The sequence below is a fragment of the Nymphalis io genome, chromosome 26, assembly GCF_905147045.1.
Source record: "Nymphalis io chromosome 26, ilAglIoxx1.1, whole genome shotgun sequence".
Classification (NCBI taxonomy): domain Eukaryota; kingdom Metazoa; phylum Arthropoda; class Insecta; order Lepidoptera; family Nymphalidae; genus Nymphalis; species Nymphalis io.
Genome location: NC_065913.1, coordinates 1,926,767 through 1,943,860, shown reverse-complemented (window position 1 = coordinate 1,943,860; position 17,094 = coordinate 1,926,767). Strand labels below are relative to the sequence as shown.

The following is a 17,094-nucleotide window of genomic DNA, read 5'->3' as shown; positions in this document are numbered from 1 at the left end:
ATTATGGTGAAAATTTAATTACACGTACTCAGAGAGGTACGGAAAAGAAAATAGCATTTTTAATAGTAAAAAAATAAATGGACTCTCTTCCTATTTCTGTCTATCTACTCATGACTTTTTATATAGTTTACAAACATGTTTAAATATTTTAACTAGCTACTGATCATAATTAATAATACTTTTTTATTTTAAAAAACGCCTTAAATGACAAAGGTTGTCATTATTTTATAAATATTACACGTAAAAAAACATAAAGTTTCTTTTTAGTATAGGTATGTATTTCTAAGTTTTTTAATCATCAAAATATCTTAAAGAGTAACTTCACGTAACTTCATAAATTAGTTTAAAAATAATTTTCTCAACACGTAACCATTAATAAATCAAAATTCGAAGCGAGCCCCTAAACCGACACCCGTATTTTTGACAGCAAAACAAGATGTCTACCGTCAAACGTCAGAACAAAGAGATTCCCTCCAAAAAGCTTTACAAAAGGCGACAAATAAGCGTATAATGATCGTATTCATCGCATTATTCCTTAACAAAATCAATTATTACACTTAAAAAAAATCTTATACTTTTGTAATAAGGTTCAATTTAAATAAATAACCGATTATATAGCGTTGGTACTTTTTGTATTCTTAAGAATAGGGCAAAATGAGCAAACTATGGCGGAGTCTTTGATAATAGAAAATGTTTTTGGTTTACTTCCTTAGTGGTTTGTTTAAACATATGGCTATGACAATGTCTTAATCGTTTCAACTGACGCTTTTGGGACGTATGTTAGTAGTACTTGTTTATAATTAATAAAAAAAATAGAGTTCGAATTATAAATTATTAAGGAATATCTTTCGTAAGTATTTATATATATATAGCAGAATGAGTAAATAATAATATATATATATATATATATATATATATATATATATATATATATATATATATACAATATATATATATTAATTTAAACTTATAGCCTTAGCAAGATATATTAATAATCTGTATCGTTATAAAAGATCAACAGTAGTTTAGCATTTAATTTCTAGATTACAATTAATTAATATCAGCTTAACGCTTGGCTACATTTATTATCATTATATTAATGATACTAAACATCAAAATTGGTCTATTCTTTTAGGTACACAGAGGTAGATGATAAGCACTTTTTTTCCCGCAGTGGAAACACTTGGGAAGTATGATGGTTTTTTAGTATCGTCTATGACTTATGTCTAAATAGTCTATTATTAATGTAATACGTATGTATTGACTGTAAGAGCATCTAACATTGACTCTACCCATAGAGTTGTGGTGATATGACGATTTCTTCCTGACTGATTTCTTCGGCGGCCAATTTCACGGGAGACTAGTGTACTCTCTATTTCCTGACTCTCATAAAGAAAGAGTTCAGACGAATGACCAACGGCCTACATACATACATACATATTTCCAATTTAAATACCCAATAACTTTTTATCGGGCCGACCTGGCCTTTGAACCTCGGACCTCGCGATCTGCGTTCGTATATCAAATCACTAAATCAACGAGGTAGCCTATGTATCAGTAGAATTAATATTAGATGCTGGCGTTCTGTCAAATTATACACACACACACACACACACACACACACACACACACACACACACACACACACACACACACACACACACACACACACACACACATATGTATAGGTATAGTTAGACATATTCCTAAGCGATAATTCATCTGATCTCTTTTCAGTCAGTTGTTAGTTGCGTCGGTTCGCCGTACTTTTTTTTTTATAGAATAGGAAGGCGGACGAGCATATGGGCCACCTGCTGGTAAGTGGTCACCAACGCCCTTAGACATTGGCATTGTAAGAAATGTCAACCATCGCTTACATATCCAATGCGCCACCAACCTTGGGAACTAAGATTTTATGTCCCTTGTGCCTGTAATTACACTGGCTCACTCACCCTTCAAACCGGAACACAACAATATCAAGTATTGCTGTTTTGCGGTAGAATATCTGATGAGTGGGTGGTACATACCCAGACGAGCTTGCACAAAGCCCTACCACAAGTAAAGTAAGTACTTTAAAGCACCTTCCGACTATGATGGTGATTCAATAAAAAGTGCACTATTGTTGCAAATACATTGACGCACCATATTATTACAACGCACATTGCTAGTCTTTCTGATTGGCCGCCGACACAGAATTAATTTAATACATTTTCGGTGGTAGAGCTTTGTGCAAGCCTACCCAGTAGCCAGCCAGTGTAAGGCACAAGGGAAATAACTTCGTCCCGATGTTGGTGGCGTATTGGCGATGTAAGGAATGGTTCATATTTCTTACAATTCCCAATGTCTATGGGCGGTGGTGACCACTTAACATCAGCTGGCCCATTTGCCCGTCCGCCTACCAACACCATAAAAAATTGAATAATTTATTCAGGGGGATAGAAATAGTTAGTCGAGGTGACTCAGTTGATGGAACGTGCAAGTTCGAAGATCGTGGATTGGAAACCAAATTTACTGAACACGTTTAAGTCAACATATATAAATATTTTGAAATGATTATATCTACCTTAGATCAGGTATCAGTTATATTGCGCAAGAGATCCCGTGGCGCTCCTCGTTAAGACTTAAAGGGTACCGCTGATTTTTAGTGGGTATTCTGATGTTTGGGGCGCACTCGGCGCCTTGGACACCGGCGAGCCCCACATCCCCCCCACTGTTCCCGTGGTGGAAACGCGTAATGCATTTTTCCAGCGTTAAAAATAAATAAATATCAGTTATATTCCCGACCCATTAAAAGTTTTTACCATTATTGTAGTAACTACATACATACGGGCTAATATGTCGGTATGTAAACTAGTAAATAGGTATCTGTATATCGAATTATAAATAATATAATGATTTTAAATTAAAGATATATTACGAGTTTAAATATTTATTCAAATTCGTCGGTAGTTCTATTATTTGCTGGACTTAGCAATTGTTATAATAATAGCCTATGTCATTCTTCTTATCTAAAATTATCTTTGCCGAATAATACATAGAAGTTAAGCGGTGGAAATAGGACTCATACTGACAATTATAATATTATAACGTAGTACTGTGCAAAATATCCAATTAATAAATAAATACAAAAGCTGATACCATAAGAGATATTTAAAGCAATTAATTTAATATATATCTAAAAAATATTGGGGTCAAATTAATGTTTATTAGTAACTATAAAAATCAAGATGGCTCAGTGATTATGTCTGTGAAAGAAAACGTTGTGAGGAAACCCGCATTTGTCTGAGAAAAATCCGGCCGTATGTATATCTACCTATATTGGAGCACAGGGGACGAAGCAACAATCCTTCTTTTCAACAAACATATGAGGCTTTAAGACAGCATTTACTACTATTAGTTTACTTTTTACTTTAAGCAAATCAATTTGACAACGAACTTTTGTAAATACATTGAAATATCACACACATTATAAGCTTAGCGTTAACACATAATAAGGCAATTTCTTCGCATATTACGTCAAATTAATCCCTTAGATGATTTAATAGTATCAGCTGTTTAACTGTTTTGGATGGGACGGAAATATCTTGTTTTCCGAATTCGCCCCTCAAGATTACGCCTACTTTAATAATCCCAATTGTTTCACAATGTGAAAATATGGCGAACTTACTAGTCGACCAATGGGAGGCGTGACCGTTTCGATGCCCGAAACGTTCCCGTTGGTGTATTCTCTGTCCGCAATACGCTTCGACCAATCAGAACGACGAACGGAAGTTCGATTCAAACTAGTTCCATTTACGCTCTCAACTTGTGTGGACGCGCGGAATATTTCGAACGTTTTTTTGAAATAATTAAACTTCGTGCCGTTCAAAACATTTTATCTGATTTGTGTGTTGTGTTTTTTGAATACATTTCGAAGACGTCCCATATTATTTTAAATCAAAAACGTGTGCGTTGGCCGTAAATAGGTTGTGCTTCGTCGCTGACGGCTTTTATTTTTAGTTTAGCTTGGTAAAGTTGCTCGTGTGGTGTGAGACGGGATCTTAATTTAGCGACGCATATAAGTGTGAGTATGCCACGGCTGTCTTCCTTATTTTTTTGTCCGACGGGTTACAACTTTGTTGTAATTATTTTTAGTATAGACTGTTTACTTGGAAATGATAGCAGTATTTTGTACAATATAATGAATCTCCTATTGAAATTTGCAATCCCATTGAAATCCAAGTCTTGTTATATAGTCCTACTTTGTATGTAATAATAGAATTTGCGATGTCTTAGGACAGTGAACCCATTAGGATGAACGTAATATTATTTTATCTCAACGTTGAATTAACATTATACATGCAATTTATATACGAAAAACAATTGCTTGACACATTTTGGATTCCTATTCTCTTATGCAGATAATATTATAAATTCGAATGTTTTTTTTTTATTTTCTTGTTAACGCAAAAGCTCAAGGTAGGATTTTTGGGAGTAGGATATATGCGTTTTTATTTAATCAATTTAATTGAAAAAAAATCTTATTCTAATTTAACTACGTCTTGAAAGAATGAGTCTATTAGATGGTGTACGGATCTTAGTACTAAACAATAGTAGGTTCAAATTCGGACTGGCATCATTGAGTTCGTGGGCCTAATTTGTGTTTTACCAATTAATCCTGATTAAATAAATTCGTGATCGGCGGTGAAGAACGAGATCGTGAGGAAACCTCCACGCATCAGATGAAATCTTCCATGTGTAAGCTCGCTAAGCCGCAGTAGAGCTTTATGGGAGAGGTGGCTATTGCACAGCGCTTAGACATTCGGAACTGGTGGTTAACACTTCGTATTTTTGTATCACAAAAATATTCAAGTTCAAATTCTTTACTCAACGTTACATTACACTTTTTAATTGATTATCAAAAATCTATCACATATCTGTAGCTGCTACATACCTATTATATGTTAATATGTGTGACGATATGTAGCCTATTTAAACGATAAACGCAATCGACTTCTATTACTTCAAATGATTACATTTCTCTTGATGTAGACACGACATGCGTTTTTGATTAAGTGCGAAAAAAGCGTCTAGTCTGTGACAGAAACAAAGACCTAAGCTTATAAGTTTAAATACGTACGTCTTATACGGCTTATAAGTTTACATATAATCAATGCTCAAAATAATCATTCATCTATATAAGCATCATTTACATTAAGGCCTTAAATATACCTATACCAATATGGTGGCCCTTCTGTCACTAGTAGAGGCAATAAGACGCAGTGTTATGTTTTTTATAAAGTTTTTTTTTTTAATATTTTGTTGACGGAATACCAATTGGGACACTGATGGTAAGTGGTCACCATCGCCCTGCCAATATTATTCAACCTTGCATTGCCAATGCGCCACCGATCTTAGGAATTAATATGTTATATTCCATGTGCTGTATTCTATGTAATAATATTAATATATGTAAAGAACAGCTATTATTATTATTACTTAAATGCATTTATAAATGAGAAGTGTTTGATGTAAAAAAAGTTTCATCAAAATCGGTTCAGTGATTTAACAGAGTCAGCGTCACAGACACACAGTCTTATTTTACCATTTGTAATATTAGTATATAACTATTTTTAACAAAGAAAAAAATTAACACGTGACCTTCATAGTGGGCTATTGGCACAAGATGGTTGAGTCATATGGATTATAATCAAGGATCGCGAGTTCAAATTCTACACACGTGTTTTATTTATAATATATCTCGTGCACGGCGGTAAAAGAAAAATCCTAGAGACGCCTGCATGTGTCTGATGAATGTTGTCAGAGGTCATTGACCAGCAGTGAGATATTTCAGGGCGGTTTCTTGAAAATCTGCCCCATATCGTGTATCCATCAATCCGCACTGGATCAGCGTGGTGGAATAAGCTTTACAAGGAGAGACTAACCTAGCGGTGATAGAAAAAAAAAACTGTTTCTTTCGCCGGTTCTTATCAGGGCTGAGTGTTTCTTTTCCGAACCGGTGGTAGTTTCTAGTTTGACTATCAATGAGTGTAATGCTTTTTTTATTATTGAATAGATAGGCGGACGAGCATATAGGCCACCTGATGGTAAGTGATCACCAACGCCCATAGACATTGCCATTGTAAGAAATGTTAACCATCACTTACACCACCAATGCACCACCAAGCTCGGGAACTAAGACGTTATGTCCCTTGTGCCTGTAATTACACTGGCTCACTCATCCTTCAAAACGGAACACAACAATACCAAGTACTGTAGTTTGGCGGTAGAATATCTGATGAGTGGGTGGAAACTACCCAGACGAGCTTGCACAAAGCCCTATCACCAGTAATGCTTTAATGTGAACGTATTTAATTTTGAGTGGGACATTTAAAGTAGGTTATTATTAAAAACAGTGACGTCAAAATATAGTCTACTGCGTCTATCAAAGCCATAAGCCCAATACTATTTTTGTCATTACATATATTACGTTAATGAGGTGGTGCCATTTCATTTAAATTATTTCAATATATTGTGAGCCGAACTATTAAGATCGCCCACTTCCGTTCTAATATCCGATGCAATTAGGTGGGTATGTTATAAGTGTCTCTGTCTTTCATAGCAAATAACTTCTTAAATTTAAAGTGTAATAGTTCCGAACCAAGATGCCGCTACGTTCTTTCGATATGGCAATATCGCGTCGCATATATTTTTTTAATTTATTTAAAACACTTTATTGATAACTACAATATTTAGTTGGAACAAGAAGGGACTTAATCCCAGGCATTCCCTGTAAACATTTAGGTTCAAAAGAAATTAAAATTAGCTGGTATTGTGGTCTGGTTTATTTCTGGTCAGCAGTGTAACTAGGAAGGTTTGTTTTCATAATAGGACCTTTGCCTATTATGAAAACGAACTGCTGACATTTGGATGAGAAGCTGGGAAATAATCCCAATATAGTCCGTGGTAGTGGTAGAAAAACTATTTGAAAAAAAGTTTTAAAATAAATCTTTTATCGGGCCCACTTGTATAATGGGCCCCATGCGACCGCATTGGTTGCATTGGAATAGCTACGCCACTGGTTCTGTTCCGGTTTGAAGGGTGAGTGAGCCAGTGTCATTACAGGCTCAAGGGACATAACTTATTAGAAAGGTTGACCTGCTTGCTAGTACACTTACCTATTAGAAACAAAAATAAAGTATCACTTTATGTGATTAGTATTTATGTTATATGTAAATGGCGCGGACACAAAAGTATATGGAAATATAAAACAAACAGTTATGAAACAGACAAGAATCTAAAAAATGAAATTTGTTAGGTAGTTTCATAAAGAAACAAATATTTATACAATTAAATTATTATATTCCCCATGAATATCAACAAAATAATAAATCCACGCATTTTCATCATCTATACAATCTTACTTAGAGTAATATGTCTTATTTTTTATGTTCTTTTCTTAATATAAGATTTTTTTAATTGTTAAGACGTATTAAAATGAAAAAGAGTGTGCAACTCGGTACACGAAGAGTAAGAAATATTTTTGTGTAAGAAATGTGACGCAGAAACGTTGCACTTAAGTCGACCCTTAAATTTAACTCAAATCGCGGTCAAAGAGGTTTTTCTTTCAGTAAGGTATACCTACTACATACACAGCAAAGAATATATACATATATATATTAAATAGCACTGGCTGTCTTTCAGTACTAACATAGTATAAGTTGTATGTATTTGCTACATATATGTTGTGAAACTAAAAACATTGTACCATACAAAGCTGTTATATAAGTATTAAAAAAACATCAAATTATGTAAACAGGAAATTTATATAATATTATTTACATAATTAACATTGACTACTGGTCAGGGCCAAAAAAAAATGCCAATGATTCTACGAGAATAGATTAATATTGTTATAATAAAAAAATCGAAGTGAACTTCTCGTAAATAACTTCCGGTACATTTCCTTTAGTTCCTATCATTAATCGCTATCTTGCGTGAATTGGAATTAATCAACATAATATCCATGATATAAATTTATTCGCAATATTTATTTATTTATAAAAGATAAATAAATAGTGCGAATTTAGATAATATATTCGCTAGGCCGCATGGTACGGTTTAAGAGCGTAGTGTGATATTTAAAAAAAAAGTTAACACGGATAACAGGAAACAATTACCACGGTAAATGAACATGAAAGTATGAATTGTCTTAAGTTATATCATAAGTATCCCATTAGGAGATTAAATAAAATAACTCTTTAAGCATTTATATCTATTATTTCTATTATATCGTTGAAAAATAAAAGATAGATTTATTGGATATAGTGGCCAGTCTGGGTACCCATCAGATATTCTACCGCTAAACAGCATTACTTTATTTTTCTGCTCCAGCTTGAACAGTGGCGGATTTACAAATTTTCAAGGTATAGGCTGTAAAGTTTTTACCGCCTTGCCTCTACAACTGTTGTTGAAATCAACAGTAAACTATAAAAAACAAGAACCCAAAAATACGCAATATATACGACAATTATGATTAAATTCAAGCCAGTGTAACATCTTAGTTCCCAAGGTTGGTGGCGCATATAAGGAATGGTTATATTTCTTACATCTCTAATGTCAATGGGCGGTGGACCAAATGCCCGTCCGTCTTTTTTTTTTTTATATAATAGGAAGGTGGCAAGCATATGGGCCACCTGATGGGAAGTGGTCACCAAACGCCCTTAGACATTGGCATTGTAAGAAATGTCAACGATCGCTTATAGCCAATGCGCCACCAACCTTGGGAACTAAGATTTTATGGCCCTTGTGCCTGTAATTAGACTGGCTCACTCACCCTTCAAACCGGAACACAAAAATATCAAGTGTTGCTGTTTTGCGGTAGAATATCTGATGAGTGGGTGGTACCAACCCAGACGAGCTTGCACAAAGCCCTACCACCAGTCTACGTGTAATAAAAAGTATTGTAAGATATTTTACCTATATGCGATATTATTTATGCTCACGATTCGTCCGTCAAAATTTAACTCTATGAATCATGATCGCTTATATACCCAACTATAAATATTGCTAATAGTTTTCTGTGTCGTGAAAATGAAATGCCTTTGAAATGAGGTGTCGTTAATCGAACATATCGATTTGATTGCAAGTGGTGTTGATTCATTCCTTTATATCACTTGAAGAACACCTTCGAACGACAAATAATGGCAGCCAAAATTTAACAAAAGAGGTCTAAAACGGTGAGCCAACTGACTGTAAAATACACCAGAAAATTCCTTGGAGCATAGATATTTGCAAAGACAGCGATTGCGTGAGATGGAGAAAGGCAATTATTAAAGTTGTTAAGTCTTCAGAATCAAAGTATTGGTGCATCGATTATAGAAGGAGGATACAAATTCACACAGCTTGGGGGTTAGGGGCTAAGGCGCTGTACCGTAAAGCCTTACCGTAAATACGAGGCTTAGTGTACGAGCATCGTTGTATTCTTGGTATGTCAATAGAATTATATTTTCGCATTTTAATATGATACACCGTATAAGCGTAAGTATACTGAATACAGGTCAGATCAGCGTTGTGATTTTCATGAAATTCATCCAACACTTGCTTCTAATACCTATAGTAAATTTAGTATTGTTGTGTTCCGGCTGGAAGGGTGAGTGAGCCAGTGTAACTACAGGCACAAGGGACATAAAGTCTTCGTTCCAAAAATTGCTATCGCATTGGCGTTATAAGGAATGTTAATATTTCTTACATCGCCAATGTCTATGGGGGTGTGACCACTTAACATCACGTGGCTCATTTGCCCGTCCGCCTACCTATAACAAAAGAAAGAAAGCTTTATATTCACTTAAACTAAATAATATGTTCTACCAATTATAGGAGAACACACTGTTTCCAACCACAATAAGAATGTTTAGAATTTGGTTAAAAGTAATTTAATAATATATGTGACTAAACTTGTTACTTTCGTATTTATTATATTGGTATGTCAACACTGCACTATTTGAATTAAGCACATATTCCTCAAAACTCAATTTAGAACAAAAACTTATTTCATTTATACAAAAATATATAAATCTAGCCAGCGCGATTCAGAGAGGCTCCATACCACCCCTAGCGCCGTCCAGTAACGAAGCGCCCGAACCACACATGACAATTTTATTCCTCTCTTTATTGTTTACATTCTGGACAAGTACATATTATTACTCTAAATAAACGATTATATCGTTCAAAAGTACTATCCGCACATCCCAAGTTGCGCGTTTGCGGCGGGCTTAAAAAACATATGTGCGTCAAACATTTCGTTCATAGCCAAAAATGTTATCAATATTGTCGATAAAACTTTTAAACACATGTTTCAAATTATATTATCTCGATGTATCGTAGCTTTCGTGTAATATGAGCGTATAGGGTCATTAATTAACCCCCCGTGGTTATTGAACATAAAAAACATTTAGAGTTAAGATAGCATCGGATTTTGTAGGCCTATTCGATAGCGTATATTTTTTTAATATTTAGTAATGTGAAATACGGTTTACGAGATTAACGAGGTTTTTGTTTATAACCTCTTTTGTCAATAATGTATTTTTTTATTTTTTATTAGTGTGTTCTTTAATTAACCTTTTGAGATATTTGTGTTGCTTGGAGGTATATTGTTTTTATTTTATTTCTATTAACTATAACCGAAGATTTCGTGTACAAGTTTCATGTATTTAATTTTGTATTTATAATAAATGTTGTGCTCTGCGATGAAGGATATCGTCAGGAACCTGCACGTGTCGGATTTAAAACCCGTATTGCACTGTCACGCGACGATACCAGGATCTAGACATAACCTAGATAAGGAACTAAAGGAAAAAAACAGATAAATAATAAAATAAGTGAGTTTTAAAACTTCTTATGAAATGAAAAAAAAATATATAAATGTAACTAAATGGAACCTTGAAATAATTCTTATAATAATTTAATTATTTTAATTTTTAGCATTTACAAAGATTACCCCAAACAAACAGACAGACAGAGAAAAAAAATATAATTGTTTTAATTTTTGGTAATTCGTAGCCATATTAACTTTAAAAAAGTCAGTTATTTTGAAATCACATACGGACACTTTAATTTTATTTATTTGTATACATATGTAATTATCATATAAAAACCGAGATGGCCCAGTGGTAAGAACGCGTGAATTTTAGCCGATGATCGTGGGTTCAAACCCGGAAAGCACCACTGAATTTTCATGTGCTTAATTTGTGATTAGAATTCATCTCGTGCTTTACGGTGAAGAAAAACATCGCGAGGAAACATGCATGTGTCTAATTTCACTGAAATTCTGCCAAACGTGTATTCCACCAACCCGCATTGGAGCAGCGTGTTGGAATAAGCTCCAAAACTTCTCCTCAAAAAGAGTAGAGGAGGCCTTTAGCCCAGTAGTGGGACAGTCACAGGCTGTTACGGTAATTATCATATCAATATTTGTTGATGTTTTATAAGCTCACTTTATAAGAACCTTAGGTACTTTAGTGAACTGTCAACCGCTTCCATTCGAAACGATTCTACCGAAGATATAAATTTTCAATAGTTACTTTTTTTTATAGAATAGGAAGGCGGACGAGCATATGGGCCACCTGATGGTAAGTGGTCACCAAACGCCCTTAGACATTGGCATTGAAAGAAATGTTAACCATCGCTTACATCATCAATGCGCCATCAACCTTGGGAACTAAGATGTTATGTCCCTTTTACCTGTAATTACACTGGCTCACTGACCCTTCAAACCGGAACACAACAATACCAAGTACTGCTGTTTTGCGGTAGAATATCTGATGAGTGGGTGGTACCTACCCAGACGAGCTTGCACAAAGCTCTACCACCAGTAAAAGGTTATAATCGCGTATAAATTATAGAATTTCTATTTAAATGAATAAAAAATGGCAATGTGGAATTTATATTGATCTAGTTCTCGAAAGATTTTAAGTTTAATTCAACAACTGACAGATTATATAACATTCACACAATACATATGATTTAATGGTAGAAGGTGGTAGGGCTTTGTGAAAGCTCGTCTGGGTAGGTACCACCCACTCATCAGATATTCTACCGCAAAACAGCAATACTTGATATTGTTGTGTTCCGGTTTGAAGGGTGAGTGAGCCAGTGTAATTACAGGCACAAGGGACATAAAATCTTAGTTCCCAAGGTTGGTGGCGCATTGGATATGTAAGCGATGGTTGACATTTCTTACAATGCCAATGTCTAAGAGCGTTGGTGACCACTTACCATCAGGTGGCCCATATGCTCGTCCGCCTTCCTATTCTATAAAAAAAAAAAAAAAAAATGCAAGCTCGTCTGGGTGGGTACCACCCACTCATCAGATATTCTACCGCAAAACAGCAGTACTCGGTATTGTTGTGTTCCGGTTTGAAGGGTGAGTGGGAATTACAGGGACAAGGGACATAACATCTTGCTTCCCAAGGTTGGTGGCGCGTTGGCGGTGTATGCGAAGGTTAACATTTCTTACAATGCCAATGTCTATGGACAGCCACTGGGTCACTGAGACCCTGGCCCTTTGGGCCAGAATGAAATGACGCGACGGTCAAGACCGTCGACGAGTAGCAGCCCAGGTAAAGGGGCCCCGAGGCCCGTACCTTGACTGGCCTAGGCCAGCCAGGATGAACGAACTCTCTCTGTCTATGGGCGTTGGTGACAACTTACCATCAGGCCCGTATGCTCGTCCTACCTATTCTATAAAAAAGGAAGCGTGTACAAACATACACACACACAAACTATAACTATACTTCTAAGAATTGCATGTTAAATCGTTACATTTTCATATATTATATATTTAATGTCACATTGCCGTTTTTGAAAAACATAACTATTTATACCCGACATTGCAAACTGATACATAATCTGTTGTTAGACATGAAAAAAAATTTTTAGGGGTTCAGTGGTCACGTCAGAGCGTCACGGTAGCATGCGAAAGCGATCCCGTGGCGCTCCTCGTTAAGAAGGAAACGGTACCGCTAGTTTTCTAGTGGGTATTCCGATGTTCGGGGCGCACTCGGCGCTTTGGACACCGGCGATCCCCACATACCCCCCCACTGTTCCCTGGGTGAAACGCGTAACGCGATTTTCCAGCGACAAAAAAAGGGGTTCAATGGTCAAAGTCTAGCCATTAAAGCGTTACACGCAGATAGACGAAGTTACTTTAACATTTATAATATTAGTATACGTATTTTAGTTCAGAAATGTGTAAAAAAATTGCACCTTACTCATTATAACCAGAAACCATTTTAAGTATAAATTATTTATACTAAAATCCTCGCATACCAAGAATAACATTGAAAAATCAAATTAATAGTGAGGCGATTTGTAGCATTATCGTGCTGCAGTAATCTGTCGATAAATCTTGTGTTTTACAGCTGGTGCCCGTAGATAAGATCGCGACGCCACGTGGGGTACTAGTGATGGCTGAAATATCGATGTTAATTTTTAATGTTTGTTTATTGTTAATAGTGGCGTAAATTTAAATGGATACCACTTTTATATTTTATTAATTATAATTGCTATAATATTATTATGATTAGTGACTTTGATTTTTAATACAGAAGTTCTGAGAATGTTCAGAAAGAAAATAGAAAAACAGTTTTTTTTCATATTATATCATTAGTATGCAAAATAATATAAGAAAGGTTTCTGTAATGTATGGTTATAATTACATTACATGTTTTATTTAATAAATTCAATTATGTATGACGTTACCGAAAATGGATTGTATAAATATTTTGGGAATGATGAGAATTTTTGTTAGATTACATTAATCTTGAACGATACTGGATTATATACTGTGGTCCGATGATGTGAGCTCTATTGTGACGAGAAATTGCTGTATAACTTGTCACAGAGTCTTATTTACTAAGAAGTAATAAAACAGCCCTTTTTTTCTCGCTGGTAAAACACAATTATGTGTTTCCCCCACATGAGGTGGGGGGTATGTGGGACTCGCCGCCACTGAAGGCGCCGGAATACCCACTAAAAAACCAGCGGTACCCACTCCGTCTTGTCGGGGGACGTCACAGGATCGCCTGCGCATACTACCGTGAATAAAACAGCACCTACATATTTCATAAAAAAAAAACAAAACTAAACTTATCGAAGTCCATAGTTGCGAATAACATGTTATCTTTTATGTATTCTTAAAAAGAATACTATTTTTATATCAGAATTGGGTCGTTTTATATAAAACAATATACACATAATCGAAGCTGGTAGGTCAATTATATGGCGTGGGTGTAATACCATAAATACATGATAGAAAAATTCCTCTTAGCCGCCTGTTGACAAAATGAACCTCTTTGGAAGACTGCCAAACATTATGACAGTTAATGCCGTATATCTTCAGTGCCATGAAATTATACAAATATTTCTATTTTTATCCATTCTGGAGCAGCCAAAGAGGGTAATGTGTTTATCCTATTTGTGTTTTTTTAGAGCGGCTTAGATGGTTAATAATGGTGAAGTCACTGTTGCTAGATACTAGCATATTATATTGCCTATGTGCTATGATTAACGTTATGTACATACATAACGTTAATCAATAAATTTAGATAGTTGAGGATTTTTCTTTACTCGTGTTAGTTATGTATATTATGCTAAACTAATATTAAAACTACTTTATGGCTAATAAGATTTAGTCAAGTTGAGGATTGTTGTAGTATTGTTGAACGAAAGCATTTATTGACTTTTAAATTTAAAAAAATGATAAAAGTCGCTTGTGTGTAACAGTTGATAGACGAATATTGGTGAGTGGGTGGTTACCAATACTGAAATACACTTGGGTCTTCTACTTATATTGCTTGGTATTTACATAGAAGCTAAGTCGAGCCTAATTAGTTTCTAAATCTGATGAGATCAAATATTAATTTTAAATCTTTACACTTTATCGAATAGATAAACAGTGTACAAGGATGTCTTTAATCCATAAATATATATAATACTAAGTATATTTTTCATCTTTAATTTATAAAATAAATTTATAATACGCACCAATTGAATCAAAGTATTATGTAATTTCAATTATTTTTTTCCTTAAGAGAGATTTCCTCATCAGTACACTTACGTGTTCTTACTAGATAGGTCGGTGCACAATGTATTGCCCAAGGTGTCAGAATATAAATCGTGTATACATTTGACAGAGACATTATATCGTGTGTCGTTTTAACTCTATAATTCTTTTAGTGCAGTAACAGCCTGTTAATGTCTCACTGCTGGGCTAAGACCTCATCTCCCTTTTTAAAGATAAGGTTTTGGAGCTTATTCCACCACGCTGCTCCAATGCGGGTTGGTGGAATAAACATGCGGTAGAATTTCAGTGAAATTAGACACATGCAGGTTTCCTCACGTGCCGTAAGTTTATACGTTTTATTTTTATACGTTTCTTTTATCGTATAGCACGAGATGAATTATAATCACAAATTAGGCATATGTAAATTCAGTGGTGCTTGCCCGGGTATGAACCCACGATCATCGGTTAAGATTCACGCGTTCTTACCACTGAGCCATCTCAGCTATAATTCGTTTAGTACCGTGTGAAAATCTTTATTAATTGATATACTTACTCCATTGAATTTACTTCTCCATTTCTTTTAAACATTTATTTTATTCGGTAAAAGATTTATTTAAATATTAAATAAAATATATCTATATGCGTTTTAAATGTCTGTTGGTAACCCAAAAGGTAAGCTTTCCGAGTCAAGAAAGAAGTTATCTGGACTCTACGACATTTACAATATTTGAAATCATTTAATTCGTTGATGTAAATATTTTAATGTTAACGGTTTTGTTATGTTTTTTATAACAAAATTATGTAAATTGAAATATAAGCATATTAATATGATGTATTACTGAAATAATAATAAATGCTTGATACAAAACATTTGACTATTTAAGTACATTGAGTAGGTATTTATGTACATATGTAATTTGTAGGCAGTACATATAAATATGCAAATATGATATATATGTACGTTAAGAACCAATGACATATTGCTCATATATATATATATATATGTCATCCGACACAAGCAAGTTTGCTTAAAATGTTTTCACCGCCGAGGAAGAGATGAATATTATTTAACGCATTAAAACTCGCTGGCACTTGCACAGCTTGAACCAACAATATGCAATTAAGATAAACGTGTTCTGGCCACTGATCTATCTTAAAATCTTCCTAATATTGATAATATTATAAAAATGGTAAACAATACTTTTATAAACACAACTATAAAATAATTATAAATTAAATATTAATTATCAATATCGATAATGTCAAAATTGTCACATCACTATCAAACCGTCAGCTCCATATTTCAACAGGCCTCCCTCGCGATCGTGTCGATGATAAAAATTACTTAAAACACCAAACATTTAACATCTTGCCCCCTTACGACGCATCCTATCTCTCTTGCTCTTAATTAAATTTAATATGTTGGAAAGAGATAGAAGATTGATGCATTCTATTGTACATAAAGTGATTTAAACTTTATCTGCAACGAATTAAGATTGAATTTTATTTGTTAAGTATATCTAATAGTAAATCGTCTCTTGTCTTGTCAGTGAATCTAAACAATACTTCAATGTACGTGAGTAAATTTAGGTGCTATAAAAATATGGTAAATTAATTGTATTTTCCGAGATTTTGTGATTTGATTCGAATGATTTATATTTAAATTTGGAACAAAAGTTTTTTTTTTACCAGTACAAATGAATCATAAGAAAACAAATTCTTTTGTTCTTTAATAATTAAGTCTTAATGTAAGGGTTACTTACACTGTGGAATGGTATCAAGAATGCTAGCAAGTGAGATTTTCTGGGCGAAAAATTAAACGGCTTCTTCGTCACCAGCCACGTTATGGATAGATTGTTATGTTGAAAGTCTACAAATTGATGGTTCTTTTATATAAAATAGGCGAACGGCAAATGTGTCTCCTGGTGGTAAGTGGTTCACCACCGCCCACAGGCAGGTCACAGGCCGTAAGAAATATTAACTATTCTTAATATAGCCAATTTGTCCCTTGTGTCTGTAGTTACACCGGCTCACTGCCCCTTAAAACCGGA

The 17,094-nt window shown here is 34.5% G+C and overlaps 1 protein-coding gene across 1 annotated transcript in view; it reads left to right on the top strand.

The window, feature by feature from the left end:
* The first annotated feature begins 3,802 nt into the window (after window positions 1-3,802).
* Window positions 3,803-17,094, top strand: part of LOC126778563 (homeobox protein SIX2) — a 44,517-nt gene continuing 31,225 nt past the window's right edge. Inside the window, exon 1 of the mRNA XM_050502232.1 lies at window positions 3,803-4,063. The gene's annotated coding sequence lies outside the window, so the exon portion shown is untranslated. The remainder of the gene's footprint in view (window positions 4,064-17,094) is intronic.